The 26,595-nt window shown below is 30.7% G+C and overlaps 1 long non-coding RNA gene across 2 annotated transcripts; it reads right to left on the bottom strand.

Moving 5' to 3' along the window:
• Window positions 1-1,557: 1,557 nt before the first annotated feature.
• On the bottom strand, window positions 1,558-25,665 carry LOC143351044 (uncharacterized). 2 transcript variants are annotated; one of them, XR_013081435.1, is made up of 4 exons: window positions 24,591-25,665; window positions 16,898-17,221; window positions 9,214-9,537; window positions 1,558-1,853 (listed from the first exon to the last, which is right to left on the bottom strand). It is a non-coding gene; the product is annotated as an uncharacterized LOC143351044 (long non-coding RNA). The 2 variants fall into 2 exon arrangements; XR_013081434.1 differs by lacking the exon at window positions 1,558-1,853 and having other exon boundaries at window positions 8,641-9,537.
• Window positions 25,666-26,595: the final 930 nt, after the last annotated feature.

Genomic DNA, 26,595 nt, shown 5'->3' with positions numbered 1-26,595 from the left:
ATCTGTGTAATCTCGAAATTCAGAGATAAAAAATAAGAAAGAATGTTTAACCAAATGTATTACCAAAAGTAGTTGACTTAATTGATATTGGCAACTTCGTCTTCATTGATTTTTCACTTATCTTACAACAGAATTAACTAATTCTGATATAGATTTATTAGATAATTTAGATTAACAGAACATTTTACAAAAGATTACTTTAGAAAAGTATTCAAATTACATGAAAAAGAAGATATCAAGGTAAAGAGGTTTGAAAATTTAGTATAGAAAAAATATAATAAGATATTTAAGATAATCGACAAATGATACTTATAAGTGATTGGGGGACATCCCAATCACTTTTTTTGTAAAAATGAAACGAATTTCGAATTTTTGGTCATAGAAAATGAAAATATAAAGGCACAAAGAGGACTGTTTTTATGCAAAATAAATTAAATTATTATTATGATTTTTATCTTCTAAAGTGTGATAAAACTGTAAGATAAAAGATTAATTAAGTTCCAAGTCCCTAAAATTTTCCAAATCATAGATTTAAAAATGATTTAGATATTTACATGATTTTAGTGTGGGTTTATATTTATACAAGTATATAAATATCTAAATGGGCAAGTTAAAGAACGATATACATGTTGATAGTATAATAATATCCCTTTATTCCTCATAAAAATTCACAACTGAATTCCTTTTATTCCATTCTTAAAAAATCCATCCCAAAATCTATTTTATCAAAGCTAGTAATAAATTATTTGAACAAGGTGATAACAGATTTAAAATATTTAATAAAATTTAAATATCAGAGACTGATAGTAAATATTAATACTATTTCGACTACTCTTATTTGATTTTAATATTAATTATAGATACTTTGATTATTGATTCATTAAAACATAAGTTAACTAAAAGTCCCAGTAGATTATAATTATATTTTAAAGAGCATGAATTAGCATAGAATTTCATAAAAAATTTGACGAGTGATAGAAGTAACTTGAATAATCTGAATTTTCTAGCTTATACTATATCTTTGGATATGGAATCGCAGATTCATTTTATTAGTGGTGTGACTAATAATATTAAGTTCTATGTTATCCAACTATTATTTTTATTAATAAATGATAGTACTGATAGTACTGATGATTTACTCAGACTCGTTAAAGTAAGTGGGCCAAGTGGGTGAAGAATATTAAGATAGATAGATAGATATTGGTAAAAATATCCTTCTTGTCTTTATATAGGAAATCTTTAATATTAAAAATAAACTCTTTCTGTAAAATCATCATACTTATCATCATAATTTATAAAATTAAAGTCAACGCATCTAATAATGAAAGGAGAAACTGACTTTATATCTTGTGTATCGGATTGTTATAGAGTTAGATTCTTTTACCGATGAATTATGAACAAACTGAACTCAAGTATTTTATAGGACTTGTCAAGAACGTTTTTTTCTTTTTTCATGCATTTATTTTTACTTTTGAAGTATGGAAAATAAAACTTACAGAGGCTTTGTTTACTTAAATGTTAAAACTTACCTTTTGTAAAAATCGGCGATATCGACTGTATAAATCGCCTTACATTCGTGCCCGTAAGTGAGGTAGAGTACGTGCTCGATTTAGGTTATGTAAGTAAATTTCACGTGCTACTCTCACGACGAAAGTTTCGTGTATTTCGTGAGCAGCATCCCATGCTTGTCGCCAAATTGAAGTGTCCTTGAATTCGGAAGACTGGTTACGTGTGAATCTTGGTTGATCGTCTACCTTCAACTTCATTAATAACAACTCGTGGATACAGGTGTTACGTCGGGATTCCGTCGACATTTGTAAAAGAGAATTTCCCTATACAGGGATGCTTGTCCCCTACAACACGGCATCATATCCCCTATAACACGCTTTCGCTCTAACACGATAAGAAAATTGCGAAAACATAAAACTTTGTACAGCACTGGATAACATGATTTTTGCTTAACATATTTAAAACCTAAATTACCTTAAAGTAATGACGCGAAAGAACAATGAAAGAAATATAGTGGCTTTACATGAAAAAATATATTATTAGAAATTATAATTTATTAAATTAAGGTTGCGTTAAATTAAAATAATATTTTTTGTGTTTTTTTGTTTTTTTGTTTTCTGTTATACATACATACATACATACATATATATAAGGGTGTTCGGCCACCCTTGGGAAAAATATTAATGGGAGATTCTAGAGGCCAAAATAAGACGAAAATCAAGAATACCAATTTGTTGATGGTGGCTTCGTTAAAAAGTTATTAACGTTTAAAGTTCCGCCAATACTGAATTTTTTCTCGAAAGTGGGTAAGATTTCGGGAGTATGTCTATTCACCGAAAATGATTATAATTTACCTCCGCAACCGAAAATAATTTTTCCAGAACGATTTGAAACTTTTCAATTTCGCCGACAAAATTTAGGCACCTACCTACCTACCTACCTATCCCCTGTTGATTTTTCTTAAAAATTCGTTTTTGATTTTTAATAATTTCGCTTGACGTCCTACAGAAAAGTTGTTTAATACTTTTTTGTAGGTACCTATGGGCTCTACTTGAGAAAAAAGTTTCATTGAAATATATTCACTATTATAGGAGTTATGGCTATCTAAGTTGAAAATTGGACCATTTTTATGGGGGTTTTCTAACATTACGGGGCCAAGGAACAACCTTTCCAATATTTTTACAATTGTTACATATTCTACACTAAAATACGCGGCGTTTGGCTTTTTTAACATTAAAATCGTCCAATCCGTTCAGAAGTTATGGTGTTTTAAAGATTCAAACATAAAATTTACGGGAAGCATTTTTCGCCTGAAATTATATTTTCGGTAAGGAATTTTTTTCTCGAAAATGGTTACGATTTCGAGGGTATGTCTATCGACCAAAAATTATTATAATTGGTCCCTGCAATCAGAAATAATTTTTTTAGAACGATTTAAAATTTTTTAATTTTGTTGAAAAATTTCACACCTTCTCGAATTTTTTTCTCCAAACTGGGTAGGATTTCCGGGGTATATCTATTCATAAAAAATGATTATAATCGACCCTTGCAATCGGAAATAATTTTTTTAGAACGATTTGAAAAATTTTTTTTTTCGCCGAGAAATTTCACCACCTACCCGAACTTTTTTTCTCGAAGGAGGGTAGGATTGTCGGGGATATGTGTATTCATAAAAAATGATTGTACTTGACCCCCGAATTGGCAACCGAAAATAATTTTTCCAAAACGATTTGAAATTTTTTAATTTAATTGTTAATAACGTTTTAACGAAGCCTCCATCAACAAATTGGTATTCTTGATTTTCGTCTTATTTTGGCCTCTAGAATCTCCCATTAAAATTTTTCCCAGGGGTGGTCGAACACCCTGTATACATAGAAAAATTAAATTGCTTATGTAGAATGTGAGAAAGCGATCTATATGTGTTTGATATAAAATGGGTCGTTGAGATGCGCGTCATTCACATCGTTGACGGTTTTGTTTCTTTCGTCTTGGGGACGCCTTCTCGCGACGTTTCTCGTATGTTACGTTTTGATTTGCATTACGAGCTGCAACAGCCTGCTTGCGCTCATTCATATTTATTTAATTATTTCCTGTTATGTTAAATATATTACTTATTTAAACAAATACTGTGTGGTAAATTCTGTCATTGAATTAAAAAAAAATATTCGTTTTTAATAAGTTTTCGGACCATAACTCCCCTCCCTTTTCGAGTGAACTGGCTCTGGGTTAGGTCTCATATAACACGGTTTCAGACAACACGGCATTTTATAGGAACCGATCTACCGTGTTATAGGAGGGTTTCAAACTGTATTTCGTTTATTTAATGAAGTTTAATCCTCCTCCGGGGGCGGCGGAGCGGAGACAGTGTGTCGCGTGAATGGGAATTCGGAAGAAAAATCATAGCTTCTAAAGAATTCCAGTCAATTTTCGACCTAAGACCTCTTACACTTTTTTTTTAAAGAGAATACAAAGATACAACAAACAAATCGATTATATATTTAAAATTATATATTTTTGTTAAAAAAAAATTGAAACGACCTTGATTTTTTGTTGAATAAAAACTGTTTTGCTAATTTCTACTATTGCAATTTCTTGTCAAGTGTTGTCATTTCTGTGTAACTTTTGTTCGAAAAGTTTTTTGATTGGTTTAGAGGAAGTGTCTGAAATCAGAGGTGCCAGAAGTGCACCGAAGGCATAGTGTGCTCTCTCACGCGTACGTGAGCTCGTAATGTTTCGGAAAGTCGACAAAGGCAAACTGACGCTGCCCGAAGTAATTTCGGACCGCCTCGTGAGAGTCGAGAGAGAAAGGCTCACATTTGCCTTCTCGCTCTTAACAACTGAAATCCGACCTCCCGTCAACGGCATACGATTTGGAATCTCGAGTCGAGATTCTCGACTGACTGCCCAGGCATTTTTACTTTCCGACGCACATGACGATGTAGGCGCACATAAGCAAAGTACGTAAGTAGTTTGAAAAAGAAATTTTGTAAAATTTATTTTACGAAAATAAATGGGTTTTAAAACCCCCTGATCATATTTTAATTATTGAAAAAAAAAAGAAATTTTTTTCTTATTATTATTCTTATATGTGAGCGTAACATATGTATATTATTAATACGATTTTTCAAAATCAATAGTTTAAGATTGAAAATTAATAAATTAAAATGAGAATCCACTCTTTGCCAGTATCGTGCACGCTGTGGGATTTTTCAATAAGAAGAGTTATTATCTTATTTTTATAACATAAACAAAACTTAGTAGTAGAATTAATAGTTGCAGAAATTAATTAATAATGATTTTCCTCGATATGTTTTTAGATAACCGTATAATTATCAATTTGTTATGACGAACTAAATATATATTAACTAGTTTGATTTGGCTTAACTTTGCATAAAAAAATAATTGTATCGATCCATCAAAATTAATAACGTGCACCACCAAACCGTTTAAACCACAAAAGAAAAGTGATCCCGTTTACCAGTTTAATACAAAGTATGGGTTGGATTAAAAATTTTAAAAGGACATAGTCGAATACAAAACATAGCGTTTCATTTTCATCAGAACAGTAACATGAGTTAGCAGGTAATGTCATAAAACTGTTTTACCCGGTTATACCCCTTTTTACCTCAAGTATAAGGTAAAAAGTACGAGGTACGACTATCCGAAAATCGTTCACATTTTATCAATGTAAATGAAGCGGTCATTCCATTCCACCATCATCATCATTAAATAGAAAATAATTTCTGTAATTTCTGTGAAAACAGAACTTTCGTTAGATGCACGTGGTGCTTGAAATTTTTATGTTTTGACTGTTTTTACGAAAAGTACCATCATTTTTCAGATTCATGTACTTCGTACATTGAAAATAACATATTATGTTATAAATGTAATTTTGGTTAAATTCAACTTAAAAAAAAAGAAATATTCGAAGGGCATACAAAAATATAATGTCACATGTTATGTGTACTTGATTGTACGAAAATATGATTGAAAAAATAAAAAAAAGATTTCTTCTACCAGGGTTCGAATCTGCAGAGCAAAAGAAGAAGCTCGAACTTGCAGGCAAACACCTTATCACTCACGGCCACGCTGATTAGTGGTGAATAGAATATAGTTCTATTTCGGAAAATAGTACCTGTAATAACTTTAATAATACATATCTTAAAGTAAAACCTAACCCAAAACCGGGTACCATTCCAACTTTTCCTTGTTAGAACCGAGTTTTCAATTTGTCTTAGCGAAAAAAACAGCTGGTTAATAACCTGCTTACCTGTTTTCAATTACCAAACATTTATTTCTCAATTAACCCTTTGCGAGTGAGACCATTTTGCAGATTATTCTGAAACATTTGTGGTATTCGTTTTCAATGCGATTTAAGTAAGCATGTAATGTATAAGATTTCATCTCATTTAATTTTTTCTTTTCTAGAGAAGGCAGAGAACAAATTTATTTAATTTTTTTTTACAGAAAATTTAATTCTTGCCAAGATTTATATGAAACATTTAAAAGATTTTTCATAAATCTTTTAAATCCTATGGATCGGAAGGAACAACTACAAAACAAGAGGTAAAAAATTTTTCAAATCGTTCTAAAAAAATTATTTTCGGTTGTGAGGGTAAATTGCAATAATTTTTGGTCATTACACATACCCCCGAGATCCTACGCATTTTCGAGAAAAAAATTCCTTACCGAAAATCTAATTAGGTGACAGAGAAACAAAAAATTCAATTCAAATCGTTTTGGAAAAATTATTTTCGGTTGCGGGGGTCAATTACAATCATTTTTGGTAATTGTGACCAAATGACACATACCCTCGAAATCCTACCCACTTTCTAGAAAAAAATTCGAGAAGGTGTGAAATTTTTCGACGAAATTAAAATATTTCAAATCGTTCTGAAAAAAATATTGTTAGCTGTGGGGGTCAATTACAATCATTTTTGGTGACTAGACATACCCCAGAAATCCTACCCACTTTCTAGAAAAAAATTCGAGAAGGTGTGAAAACGGTTGTTCGACGGGAAAACAAATTCAATTCAAATCGTTTTGGAAAAATTATTTGCGGTTGCGGGGGTCAATTACAATCATTTTACCCCCGAAATCTTGCGCATTTTACCGACGGAATAATTACTTTTTAACGAAGTCGCCATCAACAAATTAGAAAATTATTTTCTTCTATCTATTGTAATTAAGAGTAAAATTTAAGAAGAAATAAACGGCTTAATCGTATAAGGCGACTAAGCGAAAATAAATTCAACTTGCACCGATTATTTTCCATTTGCCCAGCGTTCCTTCCCTCGAGATCCGGACGAGGTTAGGTTAGGCGAGGTGTTTAAACCTCCTCCCCTTAAAACACATTGCTTTAACAGTATAATAAAAAATACTTAACTGTCCAATTACATCTACTCTTACATCCAATGAAATCTACTTTAATATCCAAAGAAAATAACTAAAAAATCATTTCAAGTTCCACGTTACCCTCTTTTTAATACTTCTTTATTTATTTATTTATTTACGGGTTTCTACACCCTTTGTTGATATAATACAGTTGCATAATATGTATAAAAGTCACATTAATTGCGTATAATATGAGATGCAGTGCGTACAACACTAATGACATGCTATTTGAAGGAATACGGAGAACTGTTAAAGAAGTCCATATGCTGGCTAAACTGGTTAGCTTGGATATATGGTTAATACAATTATTGAAAAATGTTAGAATATAGAATAATTCCATATTTATACGTAGTTATTGATGATTTTATAAACAAACAACATATCATATATAGTAGTTCTACGTTGTACTTTTCTAAGAAAATAAATTTTTCACGTGAAATTTTCTGCATAAACTTCTTAAATAACTTTATTCTTGGTAAAAAAAAGAAACAACAACAACACCAAGCTGTAGTAAGAATGTTGAATAAGCATCACATGAAAGACTACTTATTTTTTAATACAGAAAAGTATTAATAAGAAAGAATTTAGAAGTAATATATGAAAGATGAATTGTGGTCTGGTTAGGTCTGGGTTAAGTTAATAAAAGAAGGATAGACTTTTCAAATTTCAAATAGAGAAAGAAAGAAAGAAAATGAAGATAAGCCAAATGAAGAAGGGGATGACGAACCTATTTACCCTCTGAAAAAATAGATACAATAATAAAGAGAGACAAATTTTTTTAATCTGTGTAATCTCGAAATTCAGAGATAAAAAATAAGAAAGAATGTTTAACCAAATGTATTACCAAAAGTAGTTGACTTAATTGATATTGGCAACTTCGTCTTCATTGATTTTTCACTTATCTTACAACAGAATTAACTAATTCTGATATAGATTTATTAGATAATTTAGATTAACAGAACATTTTACAAAAGATTACTTTAGAAAAGTATTCAAATTACATGAAAAAGAAGATATCAAGGTAAAGAGGTTTGAAAATTTAGTATAGAAAAAATATAATAAGATATTTAAGATAATCGACAAATGATACTTATAAGTGATTGGGGGACATCCCAATCACTTTTTTTGTAAAAATGAAACGAATTTCGAATTTTTGGTCATAGAAAATGAAAATATAAAGGCACGAAGAGGACTGTTTTTATGCAAAATAAATTAAATTATTATTATGATTTTTATCTTCTAAAGTGTGATAAAACTGTAAGATAAAAGATTAATTAAGTTCCAAGTCCCTAAAATTTTCCAAATCATAGATTTAAAAATGATTTAGATATTTACATGATTTTAGTGTGGGTTTATATTTATACAAGTATATAAATATCTAAATGGGCAAGTTAAAGAACGATATACATGTTGATAGTATAATAATATCCCTTTATTCCTCATAAAAATTCACAACTGAATTCCTTTTATTCCATTCTTAAAAAATCCATCCCAAAATCTATTTTATCAAAGCTAGTAATAAATTATTTGAACAAGGTGATAACAGATTTAAAATATTTAATAAAATTTAAATATCAGAGACTGATAGTAAATATTAATACTATTTCGACTACTCTTATTTGATTTTAATATTAATTATAGATACTTTGATTATTGATTCATTAAAACATAAGTTAACTAAAAGTCCCAGTAGATTATAATTATATTTTAAAGAGCATGAATTAGCATAGAATTTCATAAAAAATTTGACGAGTGATAGAAGTAACTTGAATAATCTGAATTTTCTAGCTTATACTATATCTTTGGATATGGAATCGCAGATTCATTTTATTAGTGGTGTGACTAATAATATTAAGTTCTATGTTATCCAACTATTATTTTTATTAATAAATGATAGTACTGATAGTACTGATGATTTACTCAGACTCGTTAAAGTAAGTGGGCCAAGTGGGTGAAGAATATTAAGATAGATAGATAGATATTGGTAAAAATATCCTTCTTGTCTTTATATAGGAAATCTTTAATATTAAAAATAAACTCTTTCTGTAAAATCATCATACTTATCATCATAATTTATAAAATTAAAGTCAACGCATCTAATAATGAAAGGAGAAACTGACTTTATATCTTGTGTATCGGATTGTTATAGAGTTAGATTCTTTTACCGATGAATTATGAACAAACTGAACTCAAGTATTTTATAGGACTTGTCAAGAACGTTTTTTTCTTTTTTCATGCATTTATTTTTACTTTTGAAGTATGGAAAATAAAACTTACAGAGGCTTTGTTTACTTAAATGTTAAAACTTACCTTTTGTAAAAATCGGCGATATCGACTGTATAAATCGCCTTACGTTCGTGCCCGTAAGTGAGGTAGAGTACGTGCTCGATTTAGGTTATGTAAGTAAATTTCACGTGCTACTCTCACGACGAAAGTTTCGTGTATTTCGTGAGCAGCATCCCATGCTTGTCGCCAAATTGAAGTGTCCTTGAATTCGGAAGACTGGTTACGTGTGAATCTTGGTTGATCGTCTACCTTCAACTTCATTAATAACAACTCGTGGATACAGGTGTTACGTCGGGATTCCGTCGACATTTGTAAAAGAGAATTTCCCTATACAGGGATGCTTGTCCCCTACAACACGGCATCATATCCCCTATAACACGCTTTCGCTCTAACACGATAAGAAAATTGCGAAAACATAAAACTTTGTACAGCACTGGATAACATGATTTTTGCTTAACATATTTAAAACCTAAATTACCTTAAAGTAATGACGCGAAAGAACAATGAAAGAAATATAGTGGCTTTACATGAAAAAATATATTATTAGAAATTATAATTTATTAAATTAAGGTTGCGTTAAATTAAAATAATATTTTTTGTGTTTTTTTGTTTTTTTGTTTTCTGTTATACATACATACATACATACATATATATAAGGGTGTTCGGCCACCCTTGGGAAAAATATTAATGGGAGATTCTAGAGGCCAAAATAAGACGAAAATCAAGAATACCAATTTGTTGATGGTGGCTTCGTTAAAAAGTTATTAACGTTTAAAGTTCCGCCAATACTGAATTTTTTCTCGAAAGTGGGTAAGATTTCGGGAGTATGTCTATTCACCGAAAATGATTATAATTTACCTCCGCAACCGAAAATAATTTTTCCAGAACGATTTGAAACTTTTCAATTTCGCCGACAAAATTTAGGCACCTACCTACCTACCTACCTATCCCCTGTTGATTTTTCTTAAAAATTCGTTTTTGATTTTTAATAATTTCGCTTGACGTCCTACAGAAAAGTTGTTTAATACTTTTTTGTAGGTACCTATGGGCTCTACTTGAGAAAAAAGTTTCATTGAAATATATTCACTATTATAGGAGTTATGGCTATCTAAGTTGAAAATTGGACCATTTTTATGGGGGTTTTCTAACATTACGGGGCCAAGGAACAACCTTTCCAATATTTTTACAATTGTTACATATTCTACACTAAAATACGCGGCGTTTGGCTTTTTTAACATTAAAATCGTCCAATCCGTTCAGAAGTTATGGTGTTTTAAAGATTCAAACATAAAATTTACGGGAAGCATTTTTCGCCTGAAATTATATTTTCGGTAAGGAATTTTTTTCTCGAAAATGGTTACGATTTCGAGGGTATGTCTATCGACCAAAAATTATTATAATTGGTCCCTGCAATCAGAAATAATTTTTTTAGAACGATTTAAAATTTTTTAATTTTGTTGAAAAATTTCACACCTTCTCGAATTTTTTTCTCCAAACTGGGTAGGATTTCCGGGGTATATCTATTCATAAAAAATGATTATAATCGACCCTTGCAATCGGAAATAATTTTTTTAGAACGATTTGAAAAATTTTTTTTTTCGCCGAGAAATTTCACCACCTACCCGAACTTTTTTTCTCGAAGGAGGGTAGGATTGTCGGGGATATGTGTATTCATAAAAAATGATTGTACTTGACCCCCGAATTGGCAACCGAAAATAATTTTTCCAAAACGATTTGAAATTTTTTAATTTAATTGTTAATAACGTTTTAACGAAGCCTCCATCAACAAATTGGTATTCTTGATTTTCGTCTTATTTTGGCCTCTAGAATCTCCCATTAAAATTTTTCCCAGGGGTGGTCGAACACCCTGTATACATAGAAAAATTAAATTGCTTATGTAGAATGTGAGAAAGCGATCTATATGTGTTTGATATAAAATGGGTCGTTGAGATGCGCGTCATTCACATCGTTGACGGTTTTGTTTCTTTCGTCTTGGGGACGCCTTCTCGCGACGTTTCTCGTATGTTACGTTTTGATTTGCATTACGAGCTGCAACAGCCTGCTTGCGCTCATTCATATTTATTTAATTATTTCCTGTTATGTTAAATATATTACTTATTTAAACAAATACTGTGTGGTAAATTCTGTCATTGAATTAAAAAAAAATATTCGTTTTTAATAAGTTTTCGGACCATAACTCCCCTCCCTTTTCGAGTGAACTGGCTCTGGGTTAGGTCTCATATAACACGGTTTCAGACAACACGGCATTTTATAGGAACCGATCTACCGTGTTATAGGAGGGTTTCAAACTGTATTTCGTTTATTTAATGAAGTTTAATCCTCCTCCGGGGGCGGCGGAGCGGAGACAGTGTGTCGCGTGAATGGGAATTCGGAAGAAAAATCATAGCTTCTAAAGAATTCCAGTCAATTTTCGACCTAAGACCTCTTACACTTTTTTTTTAAAGAGAATACAAAGATACAACAAACAAATCGATTATATATTTAAAATTATATATTTTTGTTAAAAAAAAATTGAAACGACCTTGATTTTTTGTTGAATAAAAACTGTTTTGCTAATTTCTACTATTGCAATTTCTTGTCAAGTGTTGTCATTTCTGTGTAACTTTTGTTCGAAAAGTTTTTTGATTGGTTTAGAGGAAGTGTCTGAAATCAGAGGTGCCAGAAGTGCACCGAAGGCATAGTGTGCTCTCTCACGCGTACGTGAGCTCGTAATGTTTCGGAAAGTCGACAAAGGCAAACTGACGCTGCCCGAAGTAATTTCGGACCGCCTCGTGAGAGTCGAGAGAGAAAGGCTCACATTTGCCTTCTCGCTCTTAACAACTGAAATCCGACCTCCCGTCAACGGCATACGATTTGGAATCTCGAGTCGAGATTCTCGACTGACTGCCCAGGCATTTTTACTTTCCGACGCACATGACGATGTAGGCGCACATAAGCAAAGTACGTAAGTAGTTTGAAAAAGAAATTTTGTAAAATTTATTTTACGAAAATAAATGGGTTTTAAAACCCCCTGATCATATTTTAATTATTGAAAAAAAAAAGAAATTTTTTTCTTATTATTATTCTTATATGTGAGCGTAACATATGTATATTATTAATACGATTTTTCAAAATCAATAGTTTAAGATTGAAAATTAATAAATTAAAATGAGAATCCACTCTTTGCCAGTATCGTGCACGCTGTGGGATTTTTCAATAAGAAGAGTTATTATCTTATTTTTATAACATAAACAAAACTTAGTAGTAGAATTAATAGTTGCAGAAATTAATTAATAATGATTTTCCTCGATATGTTTTTAGATAACCGTATAATTATCAATTTGTTATGACGAACTAAATATATATTAACTAGTTTGATTTGGCTTAACTTTGCATAAAAAAATAATTGTATCGATCCATCAAAATTAATAACGTGCACCACCAAACCGTTTAAACCACAAAAGAAAAGTGATCCCGTTTACCAGTTTAATACAAAGTATGGGTTGGATTAAAAATTTTAAAAGGACATAGTCGAATACAAAACATAGCGTTTCATTTTCATCAGAACAGTAACATGAGTTAGCAGGTAATGTCATAAAACTGTTTTACCCGGTTATACCCCTTTTTACCTCAAGTATAAGGTAAAAAGTACGAGGTACGACTATCCGAAAATCGTTCACATTTTATCAATGTAAATGAAGCGGTCATTCCATTCCACCATCATCATCATTAAATAGAAAATAATTTCTGTAATTTCTGTGAAAACAGAACTTTCGTTAGATGCACGTGGTGCTTGAAATTTTTATGTTTTGACTGTTTTTACGAAAAGTACCATCATTTTTCAGATTCATGTACTTCGTACATTGAAAATAACATATTATGTTATAAATGTAATTTTGGTTAAATTCAACTTAAAAAAAAAGAAATATTCGAAGGGCATACAAAAATATAATGTCACATGTTATGTGTACTTGATTGTACGAAAATATGATTGAAAAAATAAAAAAAAGATTTCTTCTACCAGGGTTCGAATCTGCAGAGCAAAAGAAGAAGCTCGAACTTGCAGGCAAACACCTTATCACTCACGGCCACGCTGATTAGTGGTGAATAGAATATAGTTCTATTTCGGAAAATAGTACCTGTAATAACTTTAATAATACATATCTTAAAGTAAAACCTAACCCAAAACCGGGTACCATTCCAACTTTTCCTTGTTAGAACCGAGTTTTCAATTTGTCTTAGCGAAAAAAACAGCTGGTTAATAACCTGCTTACCTGTTTTCAATTACCAAACATTTATTTCTCAATTAACCCTTTGCGAGTGAGACCATTTTGCAGATTATTCTGAAACATTTGTGGTATTCGTTTTCAATGCGATTTAAGTAAGCATGTAATGTATAAGATTTCATCTCATTTAATTTTTTCTTTTCTAGAGAAGGCAGAGAACAAATTTATTTAATTTTTTTTTACAGAAAATTTAATTCTTGCCAAGATTTATATGAAACATTTAAAAGATTTTTCATAAATCTTTTAAATCCTATGGATCGGAAGGAACAACTACAAAACAAGAGGTAAAAAATTTTTCAAATCGTTCTAAAAAAATTATTTTCGGTTGTGAGGGTAAATTGCAATAATTTTTGGTCATTACACATACCCCCGAGATCCTACGCATTTTCGAGAAAAAAATTCCTTACCGAAAATCTAATTAGGTGACAGAGAAACAAAAAATTCAATTCAAATCGTTTTGGAAAAATTATTTTCGGTTGCGGGGGTCAATTACAATCATTTTTGGTAATTGTGACCAAATGACACATACCCTCGAAATCCTACCCACTTTCTAGAAAAAAATTCGAGAAGGTGTGAAATTTTTCGACGAAATTAAAATATTTCAAATCGTTCTGAAAAAAATATTGTTAGCTGTGGGGGTCAATTACAATCATTTTTGGTGACTAGACATACCCCAGAAATCCTACCCACTTTCTAGAAAAAAATTCGAGAAGGTGTGAAAACGGTTGTTCGACGGGAAAACAAATTCAATTCAAATCGTTTTGGAAAAATTATTTGCGGTTGCGGGGGTCAATTACAATCATTTTACCCCCGAAATCTTGCGCATTTTACCGACGGAATAATTACTTTTTAACGAAGTCGCCATCAACAAATTAGAAAATTATTTTCTTCTATCTATTGTAATTAAGAGTAAAATTTAAGAAGAAATAAACGGCTTAATCGTATAAGGCGACTAAGCGAAAATAAATTCAACTTGCACCGATTATTTTCCATTTGCCCAGCGTTCCTTCCCTCGAGATCCGGACGAGGTTAGGTTAGGCGAGGTGTTTAAACCTCCTCCCCTTAAAACACATTGCTTTAACAGTATAATAAAAAATACTTAACTGTCCAATTACATCTACTCTTACATCCAATGAAATCTACTTTAATATCCAAAGAAAATAACTAAAAAATCATTTCAAGTTCCACGTTACCCTCTTTTTAATACTTCTTTATTTATTTATTTATTTACGGGTTTCTACACCCTTTGTTGATATAATACAGTTGCATAATATGTATAAAAGTCACATTAATTGCGTATAATATGAGATGCAGTGCGTACAACACTAATGACATGCTATTTGAAGGAATACGGAGAACTGTTAAAGAAGTCCATATGCTGGCTAAACTGGTTAGCTTGGATATATGGTTAATACAATTATTGAAAAATGTTAGAATATAGAATAATTCCATATTTATACGTAGTTATTGATGATTTTATAAACAAACAACATATCATATATAGTAGTTCTACGTTGTACTTTTCTAAGAAAATAAATTTTTCACGTGAAATTTTCTGCATAAACTTCTTAAATAACTTTATTCTTGGTAAAAAAAAGAAACAACAACAACACCAAGCTGTAGTAAGAATGTTGAATAAGCATCACATGAAAGACTACTTATTTTTTAATACAGAAAAGTATTAATAAGAAAGAATTTAGAAGTAATATATGAAAGATGAATTGTGGTCTGGTTAGGTCTGGGTTAAGTTAATAAAAGAAGGATAGACTTTTCAAATTTCAAATAGAGAAAGAAAGAAAGAAAATGAAGATAAGCCAAATGAAGAAGGGGATGACGAACCTATTTACCCTCTGAAAAAATAGATACAATAATAAAGAGAGACAAATTTTTTTAATCTGTGTAATCTCGAAATTCAGAGATAAAAAATAAGAAAGAATGTTTAACCAAATGTATTACCAAAAGTAGTTGACTTAATTGATATTGGCAACTTCGTCTTCATTGATTTTTCACTTATCTTACAACAGAATTAACTAATTCTGATATAGATTTATTAGATAATTTAGATTAACAGAACATTTTACAAAAGATTACTTTAGAAAAGTATTCAAATTACATGAAAAAGAAGATATCAAGGTAAAGAGGTTTGAAAATTTAGTATAGAAAAAATATAATAAGATATTTAAGATAATCGACAAATGATACTTATAAGTGATTGGGGGACATCCCAATCACTTTTTTTGTAAAAATGAAACGAATTTCGAATTTTTGGTCATAGAAAATGAAAATATAAAGGCACGAAGAGGACTGTTTTTATGCAAAATAAATTAAATTATTATTATGATTTTTATCTTCTAAAGTGTGATAAAACTGTAAGATAAAAGATTAATTAAGTTCCAAGTCCCTAAAATTTTCCAAATCATAGATTTAAAAATGATTTAGATATTTACATGATTTTAGTGTGGGTTTATATTTATACAAGTATATAAATATCTAAATGGGCAAGTTAAAGAACGATATACATGTTGATAGTATAATAATATCCCTTTATTCCTCATAAAAATTCACAACTGAATTCCTTTTATTCCATTCTTAAAAAATCCATCCCAAAATCTATTTTATCAAAGCTAGTAATAAATTATTTGAACAAGGTGATAACAGATTTAAAATATTTAATAAAATTTAAATATCAGAGACTGATAGTAAATATTAATACTATTTCGACTACTCTTATTTGATTTTAATATTAATTATAGATACTTTGATTATTGATTCATTAAAACATAAGTTAACTAAAAGTCCCAGTAGATTATAATTATATTTTAAAGAGCATGAATTAGCATAGAATTTCATAAAAAATTTGACGAGTGATAGAAGTAACTTGAATAATCTGAATTTTCTAGCTTATACTATATCTTTGGATATGGAATCGCAGATTCATTTTATTAGTGGTGTGACTAATAATATTAAGTTCTATGTTATCCAACTATTATTTTTATTAATAAATGATAGTACTGATAGTACTGATGATTTACTCAGACTCGTTAAAGTAAGTGGGCCAAGTGGGTGAAGAATATTAAGATAGATAGATAGATATTGGTAAAAATATCCTTCTTGTCTTTATATAGGAAATCTTTAATATTAAAAATAAACTCTTTCTGTAAAATCATCATACTTATCATCATAATTTATAAAATTAAAGTCAACGCATCTAATAATGAAAGGAGAAACTGACTTTATATCTTGTGTATCGGATTGTTATAGAGTTAGATTCTTTTACCGATGAATTATGAACAAACTGAACTCAAGTATTTTATAGGACTTGTCAAGAACGTTTTTTTCTTTTTTCATGCATTTATTTTTACTTTTGAAGTATGGAAAATAAAACTTACAGAGGCTTTGTTTACTTAAATGTTAAAACTTACCTTTTGTAAAAATCGGCGATATCGACTGTATAAATCGCCTTACGTTCGTGCCCGTAAGTGAGGTAGAGTACGTGCTCGATTTAGGTTATGTAAGTAAATTTCACGTGCTACTCTCACGACGAAAGTTTCGTGTATTTCGTGAGCAGCATCCCATGCTTGTCGCCAAATTGAAGTGTCCTTGAATTCGGAAGACTGGTTACGTGTGAATCTTGGTTGATCGTCTACCTTCAACTTCATTAATAACAACTCGTGGATACAGGTGTTACGTCGGGATTCCGTCGACATTTGTAAAAGAGAATTTCCCTATACAGGGATGCTTGTCCCCTACAACACGGCATCATATCCCCTATAACACGCTTTCGCTCTAACACGATAAGAAAATTGCGAAAACATAAAACTTTGTACAGCACTGGATAACATGATTTTTGCTTAACATATTTAAAACCTAAATTACCTTAAAGTAATGACGCGAAAGAACAATGAAAGAAATATAGTGGCTTTACATGAAAAAATATATTATTAGAAATTATAATTTATTAAATTAAGGTTGCGTTAAATTAAAATAATATTTTTTGTGTTTTTTTGTTTTTTTGTTTTTTTGTTTTCTGTTATACATACATACATACATACATATATATAAGGGTGTTCGGCCACCCTTGGGAAAAATATTAATGGGAGATTCTAGAGGCCAAAATAAGACGAAAATCAAGAATACCAATTTGTTGATGGTGGCTTCGTTAAAAAGTTATTAACGTTTAAAGTTCCGCCAATACTGAATTTTTTCTCGAAAGTGGGTAAGATTTCGGGAGTATGTCTATTCACCGAAAATGATTATAATTTACCTCCGCAACCGAAAATAATTTTTCCAGAACGATTTGAAACTTTTCAATTTCGCCGACAAAATTTAGGCACCTACCTACCTACCTACCTATCCCCTGTTGATTTTTCTTAAAAATTCGTTTTTGATTTTTAATAATTTCGCTTGACGTCCTACAGAAAAGTTGTTTAATACTTTTTTGTAGGTACCTATGGGCTCTACTTGAGAAAAAAGTTTCATTGAAATATATTCACTATTATAGGAGTTATGGCTATCTAAGTTGAAAATTGGACCATTTTTATGGGGGTTTTCTAACATTACGGGGCCAAGGAACAACCTTTCCAATATTTTTACAATTGTTACATATTCTACACTAAAATACGCGGCGTTTGGCTTTTTTAACATTAAAATCGTCCAATCCGTTCAGAAGTTATGGTGTTTTAAAGATTCAAACATAAAATTTACGGGAAGCATTTTTCGCCTGAAATTATATTTTCGGTAAGGAATTTTTTTCTCGAAAATGGTTACGATTTCGAGGGTATGTCTATCGACCAAAAATTATTATAATTGGTCCCTGCAATCAGAAATAATTTTTTTAGAACGATTTAAAATTTTTTAATTTTGTTGAAAAATTTCACACCTTCTCGAATTTTTTTCTCCAAACTGGGTAGGATTTCCGGGGTATATCTATTCATAAAAAATGATTATAATCGACCCTTGCAATCGGAAATAATTTTTTTAGAACGATTTGAAAAATTTTTTTTTTCGCCGAGAAATTTCACCACCTACCCGAACTTTTTTTCTCGAAGGAGGGTAGGATTGTCGGGGATATGTGTATTCATAAAAAATGATTGTACTTGACCCCCGAATTGGCAACCGAAAATAATTTTTCCAAAACGATTTGAAATTTTTTAATTTAATTGTTAATAACGTTTTAACGAAGCCTCCATCAACAAATTGGTATTCTTGATTTTCGTCTTATTTTGGCCTCTAGAATCTCCCATTAAAATTTTTCCCAGGGGTGGTCGAACACCCTGTATACATAGAAAAATTAAATTGCTTATGTAGAATGTGAGAAAGCGATCTATATGTGTTTGATATAAAATGGGTCGTTGAGATGCGCGTCATTCACATCGTTGACGGTTTTGTTTCTTTCGTCTTGGGGACGCCTTCTCGCGACGTTTCTCGTATGTTACGTTTTGATTTGCATTACGAGCTGCAACAGCCTGCTTGCGCTCATTCATATTTATTTAATTATTTCCTGTTATGTTAAATATATTACTTATTTAAACAAATACTGTGTGGTAAATTCTGTCATTGAATTAAAAAAAAATATTCGTTTTTAATAAGTTTTCGGACCATAACTCCCCTCCCTTTTCGAGTGAACTGGCTCTGGGTTAGGTCTCATATAACACGGTTTCAGACAACACGGCATTTGTATAGGAACCGATCTACCGTGTTATAGGAGGGTTTCAAACTGTATTTCGTTTATTTAATGAAGTTTAATCCTCCTCCGGGGGCGGCGGAGCGGAGACAGTGTGTCGCGTGAATGGGAATTCGGAAGAAAAATCATAGCTTCTAAAGAATTCCAGTCAATTTTCGACCTAAGACCTCTTACACTTTTTTTTTAAAGAGAATACAAAGATACAACAAACAAATCGATTATATATTTAAAATTATATATTTTTGTTAAAAAAAAATTGAAACGACCTTGATTTTTTGTTGAATAAAAACTGTTTTGCTAATTTCTACTATTGCAATTTCTTGTCAAGTGTTGTCATTTCTGTGTAACTTTTGTTCGAAAAGTTTTTTGATTGGTTTAGAGGAAGTGTCTGAAATCAGAGGTGCCAGAAGTGCACCGAAGGCATAGTGTGCTCTCTCACGCGTACGTGAGCTCGTAATGTTTCGGAAAGTCGACAAAGGCAAACTGACGCTGCCCGAAGTAATTTCGGACCGCCTCGTGAGAGTCGAGAGAGAAAGGCTCACATTTGCCTTCTCGCTCTTAACAACTGAAATCCGACCTCCCGTCAACGGCATACGATTTGGAATCTCGAGTCGAGATTCTCGACTGACTGCCCAGGCATTTTTACTTTCCGACGCACATGACGATGTAGGCGCACATAAGCAAAGTACGTAAGTAGTTTGAAAAAGAAATTTTGTAAAATTTATTTTACGAAAATAAATGGGTTTTAAAACCCCCTGATCATATTTTAATTATTGAAAAAAAAAAGAAATTTTTTTCTTATTATTATTCTTATATGTGAGCGTAACATATGTATATTATTAATACGATTTTTCAAAATCAATAGTTTAAGATTGAAAATTAATAAATTAAAATGAGAATCCACTCTTTGCCAGTATCGTGCACGCTGTGGGATTTTTCAATAAGAAGAGTTATTATCTTATTTTTATAACATAAACAAAACTTAGTAGTAGAATTAATAGTTGCAGAAATTAATTAATAATGATTTTCCTCGATATGTTTTTAGATAACCGTATAATTATCAATTTGTTATGACGAACTAAATATATATTAACTAGTTTGATTTGGCTTAACTTTGCATAAAAAAATAATTGTATCGATCCATCAAAATTAATAACGTGCACCACCAAACCGTTTAAACCACAAAAGAAAAGTGATCCCGTTTACCAGTTTAATACAAAGTATGGGTTGGATTAAAAATTTTAAAAGGACATAGTCGAATACAAAACATAGCGTTTCATTTTCATCAGAACAGTAACATGAGTTAGCAGGTAATGTCATAAAACTGTTTTACCCGGTTATACCCCTTTTTACCTCAAGTATAAGGTAAAAAGTACGAGGTACGACTATCCGAAAATCGTTCACATTTTATCAATGTAAATGAAGCGGTCATTCCATTCCACCATCATCATCATTAAATAGAAAATAATTTCTGTAATTTCTGTGAAAACAGAACTTTCGTTAGATGCACGTGGTGCTTGAAATTTTTATGTTTTGACTGTTTTTACGAAAAGTACCATCATTTTTCAGATTCATGTACTTCGTACATTGAAAATAACATATTATGTTATAAATGTAATTTTGGTTAAATTCAACTTAAAAAAAAAGAAATATTCGAAGGGCATACAAAAATATAATGTCACATGTTATGTGTACTTGATTGTACGAAAATATGATTGAAAAAATAAAAAAAAGATTTCTTCTACCAGGGTTCGAATCTGCAGAGCAAAAGAAGAAGCTCGAACTTGCAGGCAAACACCTTATCACTCACGGCCACGCTGATTAGTGGTGAATAGAATATAGTTCTATTTCGGAAAATAGTACCTGTAATAACTTTAATAATACATATCTTAAAGTAAAACCTAACCCAAAACCGGGTACCATTCCAACTTTTCCTTGTTAGAACCGAGTTTTCAATTTGTCTTAGCGAAAAAAACAGCTGGTTAATAACCTGCTTACCTGTTTTCAATTACCAAACATTTATTTCTCAATTAACCCTTTGCGAGTGAGACCATTTTGCAGATTATTCTGAAACATTTGTGGTATTCGTTTTCAATGCGATTTAAGTAAGCATGTAATGTATAAGATTTCATCTCATTTAATTTTTTCTTTTCTAGAGAAGGCAGAGAACAAATTTATTTAATTTTTTTTTACAGAAAATTTAATTCTTGCCAAGATTTATATGAAACATTTAAAAGATTTTTCATAAATCTTTTAAATCCTATGGATCGGAAGGAACAACTACAAAACAAGAGGTAAAAAATTTTTCAAATCGTTCTAAAAAAATTATTTTCGGTTGTGAGGGTAAATTGCAATAATTTTTGGTCATTACACATACCCCCGAGATCCTACGCATTTTCGAGAAAAAAATTCCTTACCGAAAATCTAATTAGGTGACAGAGAAACAAAAAATTCAATTCAAATCGTTTTGGAAAAATTATTTTCGGTTGCGGGGGTCAATTACAATCATTTTTGGTAATTGTGACCAAATGACACATACCCTCGAAATCCTACCCACTTTCTAGAAAAAAATTCGAGAAGGTGTGAAATTTTTCGACGAAATTAAAATATTTCAAATCGTTCTGAAAAAAATATTGTTAGCTGTGGGGGTCAATTACAATCATTTTTGGTGACTAGACATACCCCAGAAATCCTACCCACTTTCTAGAAAAAAATTCGAGAAGGTGTGAAAACGGTTGTTCGACGGGAAAACAAATTCAATTCAAATCGTTTTGGAAAAATTATTTGCGGTTGCGGGGGTCAATTACAATCATTTTACCCCCGAAATCTTGCGCATTTTACCGACGGAATAATTACTTTTTAACGAAGTCGCCATCAACAAATTAGAAAATTATTTTCTTCTATCTATTGTAATTAAGAGTAAAATTTAAGAAGAAATAAACGGCTTAATCGTATAAGGCGACTAAGCGAAAATAAATTCAACTTGCACCGATTATTTTCCATTTGCCCAGCGTTCCTTCCCTCGAGATCCGGACGAGGTTAGGTTAGGCGAGGTGTTTAAACCTCCTCCCCTTAAAACACATTGCTTTAACAGTATAATAAAAAATACTTAACTGTCCAATTACATCTACTCTTACATCCAATGAAATCTACTTTAATATCCAAAGAAAATAACTAAAAAATCATTTCAAGTTCCACGTTACCCTCTTTTTAATACTTCTTTATTTATTTATTTATTTACGGGTTTCTACACCCTTTGTTGATATAATACAGTTGCATAATATGTATAAAAGTCACATTAATTGCGTATAATATGAGATGCAGTGCGTACAACACTAATGACATGCTATTTGAAGGAATACGGAGAACTGTTAAAGAAGTCCATATGCTGGCTAAACTGGTTAGCTTGGATATATGGTTAATACAATTATTGAAAAATGTTAGAATATAGAATAATTCCATATTTATACGTAGTTATTGATGATTTTATAAACAAACAACATATCATATATAGTAGTTCTACGTTGTACTTTTCTAAGAAAATAAATTTTTCACGTGAAATTTTCTGCATAAACTTCTTAAATAACTTTATTCTTGGTAAAAAAAAGAAACAACAACAACACCAAGCTGTAGTAAGAATGTTGAATAAGCATCACATGAAAGACTACTTACTTTTTAATACAGAAAAGTATTAATAAGAAAGAATTTAGAAGTAATATATGAAAGATGAATTGTGGTCTGGTTAGGTCTGGGTTAAGTTAATAAAAGAAGGATAGACTTTTCAAATTTCAAATAGAGAAAGAAAGAAAGAAAATGAAGATAAGCCAAATGAAGAAGGGGATGACGAACCTATTTACCCTCTGAAAAAATAGATACAATAATAAAGAGAGACAAATTTTTTTAATCTGTGTAATCTCGAAATTCAGAGATAAAAAATAAGAAAGAATGTTTAACCAAATGTATTACCAAAAGTAGTTGACTTAATTGATATTGGCAACTTCGTCTTCATTGATTTTTCACTTATCTTACAACAGAATTAACTAATTCTGATATAGATTTATTAGATAATTTAGATTAACAGAACATTTTACAAAAGATTACTTTAGAAAAGTATTCAAATTACATGAAAAAGAAGATATCAAGGTAAAGAGGTTTGAAAATTTAGTATAGAAAAAATATAATAAGATATTTAAGATAATCGACAAATGATACTTATAAGTGATTGGGGGACATCCCAATCACTTTTTTTGTAAAAATGAAACGAATTTCGAATTTTTGGTCATAGAAAATGAAAATATAAAGGCACGAAGAGGACTGTTTTTATGCAAAATAAATTAAATTATTATTATGATTTTTATCTTCTAAAGTGTGATAAAACTGTAAGATAAAAGATTAATTAAGTTCCAAGTCCCTAAAATTTTCCAAATCATAGATTTAAAAATGATTTAGATATTTACATGATTTTAGTGTGGGTTTATATTTATACAAGTATATAAATATCTAAATGGGCAAGTTAAAGAACGATATACATGTTGATAGTATAATAATATCCCTTTATTCCTCATAAAAATTCACAACTGAATTCCTTTTATTCCATTCTTAAAAAATCCATCCCAAAATCTATTTTATCAAAGCTAGTAATAAATTATTTGAACAAGGTGATAACAGATTTAAAATATTTAATAAAATTTAAATATCAGAGACTGATAGTAAATATTAATACTATTTCGACTACTCTTATTTGATTTTAATATTAATTATAGATACTTTGATTATTGATTCATTAAAACATAAGTTAACTAAAAGTCCCAGTAGATTATAATTATATTTTAAAGAGCATGAATTAGCATAGAATTTCATAAAAAATTTGACGAGTGATAGAAGTAACTTGAATAATCTGAATTTTCTAGCTTATACTATATCTTTGGATATGGAATCGCAGATTCATTTTATTAGTGGTGTGACTAATAATATTAAGTTCTATGTTATCCAACTATTATTTTTATTAATAAATGATAGTACTGATAGTACTGATGATTTACTCAGACTCGTTAAAGTAAGTGGGCCAAGTGGGTGAAGAATATTAAGATAGATAGATAGATATTGGTAAAAATATCCTTCTTGTCTTTATATAGGAAATCTTTAATATTAAAAATAAACTCTTTCTGTAAAATCATCATACTTATCATCATAATTTATAAAATTAAAGTCAACGCATCTAATAATGAAAGGAGAAACTGACTTTATATCTTGTGTATCGGATTGTTATAGAGTTAGATTCTTTTACCGATGAATTATGAACAAACTGAACTCAAGTATTTTATAGGACTTGTCAAGAACGTTTTTTTCTTTTTTCATGCATTTATTTTTACTTTTGAAGTATGGAAAATAAAACTTACAGAGGCTTTGTTTACTTAAATGTTAAAACTTACCTTTTGTAAAAATCGGCGATATCGACTGTATAAATCGCCTTACGTTCGTGCCCGTAAGTGAGGTAGAGTACGTGCTCGATTTAGGTTATGTAAGTAAATTTCACGTGCTACTCTCACGACGAAAGTTTCGTGTATTTCGTGAGCAGCATCCCATGCTTGTCGCCAAATTGAAGTGTCCTTGAATTCGGAAGACTGGTTACGTGTGAATCTTGGTTGATCGTCTACCTTCAACTTCATTAATAACAACTCGTGGATACAGGTGTTACGTCGGGATTCCGTCGACATTTGTAAAAGAGAATTTCCCTATACAGGGATGCTTGTCCCCTACAACACGGCATCATATCCCCTATAACACGCTTTCGCTCTAACACGATAAGAAAATTGCGAAAACATAAAACTTTGTACAGCACTGGATAACATGATTTTTGCTTAACATATTTAAAACCTAAATTACCTTAAAGTAATGACGCGAAAGAACAATGAAAGAAATATAGTGGCTTTACATGAAAAAATATATTATTAGAAATTATAATTTATTAAATTAAGGTTGCGTTAAATTAAAATAATATTTTTTGTGTTTTTTTGTTTTTTTGTTTTCTGTTATACATACATACATACATACATATATATAAGGGTGTTCGGCCACCCTTGGGAAAAATATTAATGGGAGATTCTAGAGGCCAAAATAAGACGAAAATCAAGAATACCAATTTGTTGATGGTGGCTTCGTTAAAAAGTTATTAACGTTTAAAGTTCCGCCAATACTGAATTTTTTCTCGAAAGTGGGTAAGATTTCGGGAGTATGTCTATTCACCGAAAATGATTATAATTTACCTCCGCAACCGAAAATAATTTTTCCAGAACGATTTGAAACTTTTCAATTTCGCCGACAAAATTTAGGCACCTACCTACCTACCTACCTATCCCCTGTTGATTTTTCTTAAAAATTCGTTTTTGATTTTTAATAATTTCGCTTGACGTCCTACAGAAAAGTTGTTTAATACTTTTTTGTAGGTACCTATGGGCTCTACTTGAGAAAAAAGTTTCATTGAAATATATTCACTATTATAGGAGTTATGGCTATCTAAGTTGAAAATTGGACCATTTTTATGGGGGTTTTCTAACATTACGGGGCCAAGGAACAACCTTTCCAATATTTTTACAATTGTTACATATTCTACACTAAAATACGCGGCGTTTGGCTTTTTTAACATTAAAATCGTCCAATCCGTTCAGAAGTTATGGTGTTTTAAAGATTCAAACATAAAATTTACGGGAAGCATTTTTCGCCTGAAATTATATTTTCGGTAAGGAATTTTTTTCTCGAAAATGGTTACGATTTCGAGGGTATGTCTATCGACCAAAAATTATTATAATTGGTCCCTGCAATCAGAAATAATTTTTTTAGAACGATTTAAAATTTTTTAATTTTGTTGAAAAATTTCACACCTTCTCGAATTTTTTTCTCCAAACTGGGTAGGATTTCCGGGGTATATCTATTCATAAAAAATGATTATAATCGACCCTTGCAATCGGAAATAATTTTTTTAGAACGATTTGAAAAATTTTTTTTTTCGCCGAGAAATTTCACCACCTACCCGAACTTTTTTTCTCGAAGGAGGGTAGGATTGTCGGGGATATGTGTATTCATAAAAAATGATTGTACTTGACCCCCGAATTGGCAACCGAAAATAATTTTTCCAAAACGATTTGAAATTTTTTAATTTAATTGTTAATAACGTTTTAACGAAGCCTCCATCAACAAATTGGTATTCTTGATTTTCGTCTTATTTTGGCCTCTAGAATCTCCCATTAAAATTTTTCCCAGGGGTGGTCGAACACCCTGTATACATAGAAAAATTAAATTGCTTATGTAGAATGTGAGAAAGCGATCTATATGTGTTTGATATAAAATGGGTCGTTGAGATGCGCGTCATTCACATCGTTGACGGTTTTGTTTCTTTCGTCTTGGGGACGCCTTCTCGCGACGTTTCTCGTATGTTAC

This window comes from Colletes latitarsis, unplaced genomic scaffold (assembly GCF_051014445.1).
Source record: "Colletes latitarsis isolate SP2378_abdomen unplaced genomic scaffold, iyColLati1 scaffold0061, whole genome shotgun sequence".
NCBI classification, from domain to species: Eukaryota; Metazoa; Arthropoda; class Insecta; order Hymenoptera; family Colletidae; genus Colletes; species Colletes latitarsis.
Note: the sequence above shows the minus strand (reverse complement) of the source record. Positions and strands in the feature narration are given on the sequence as shown.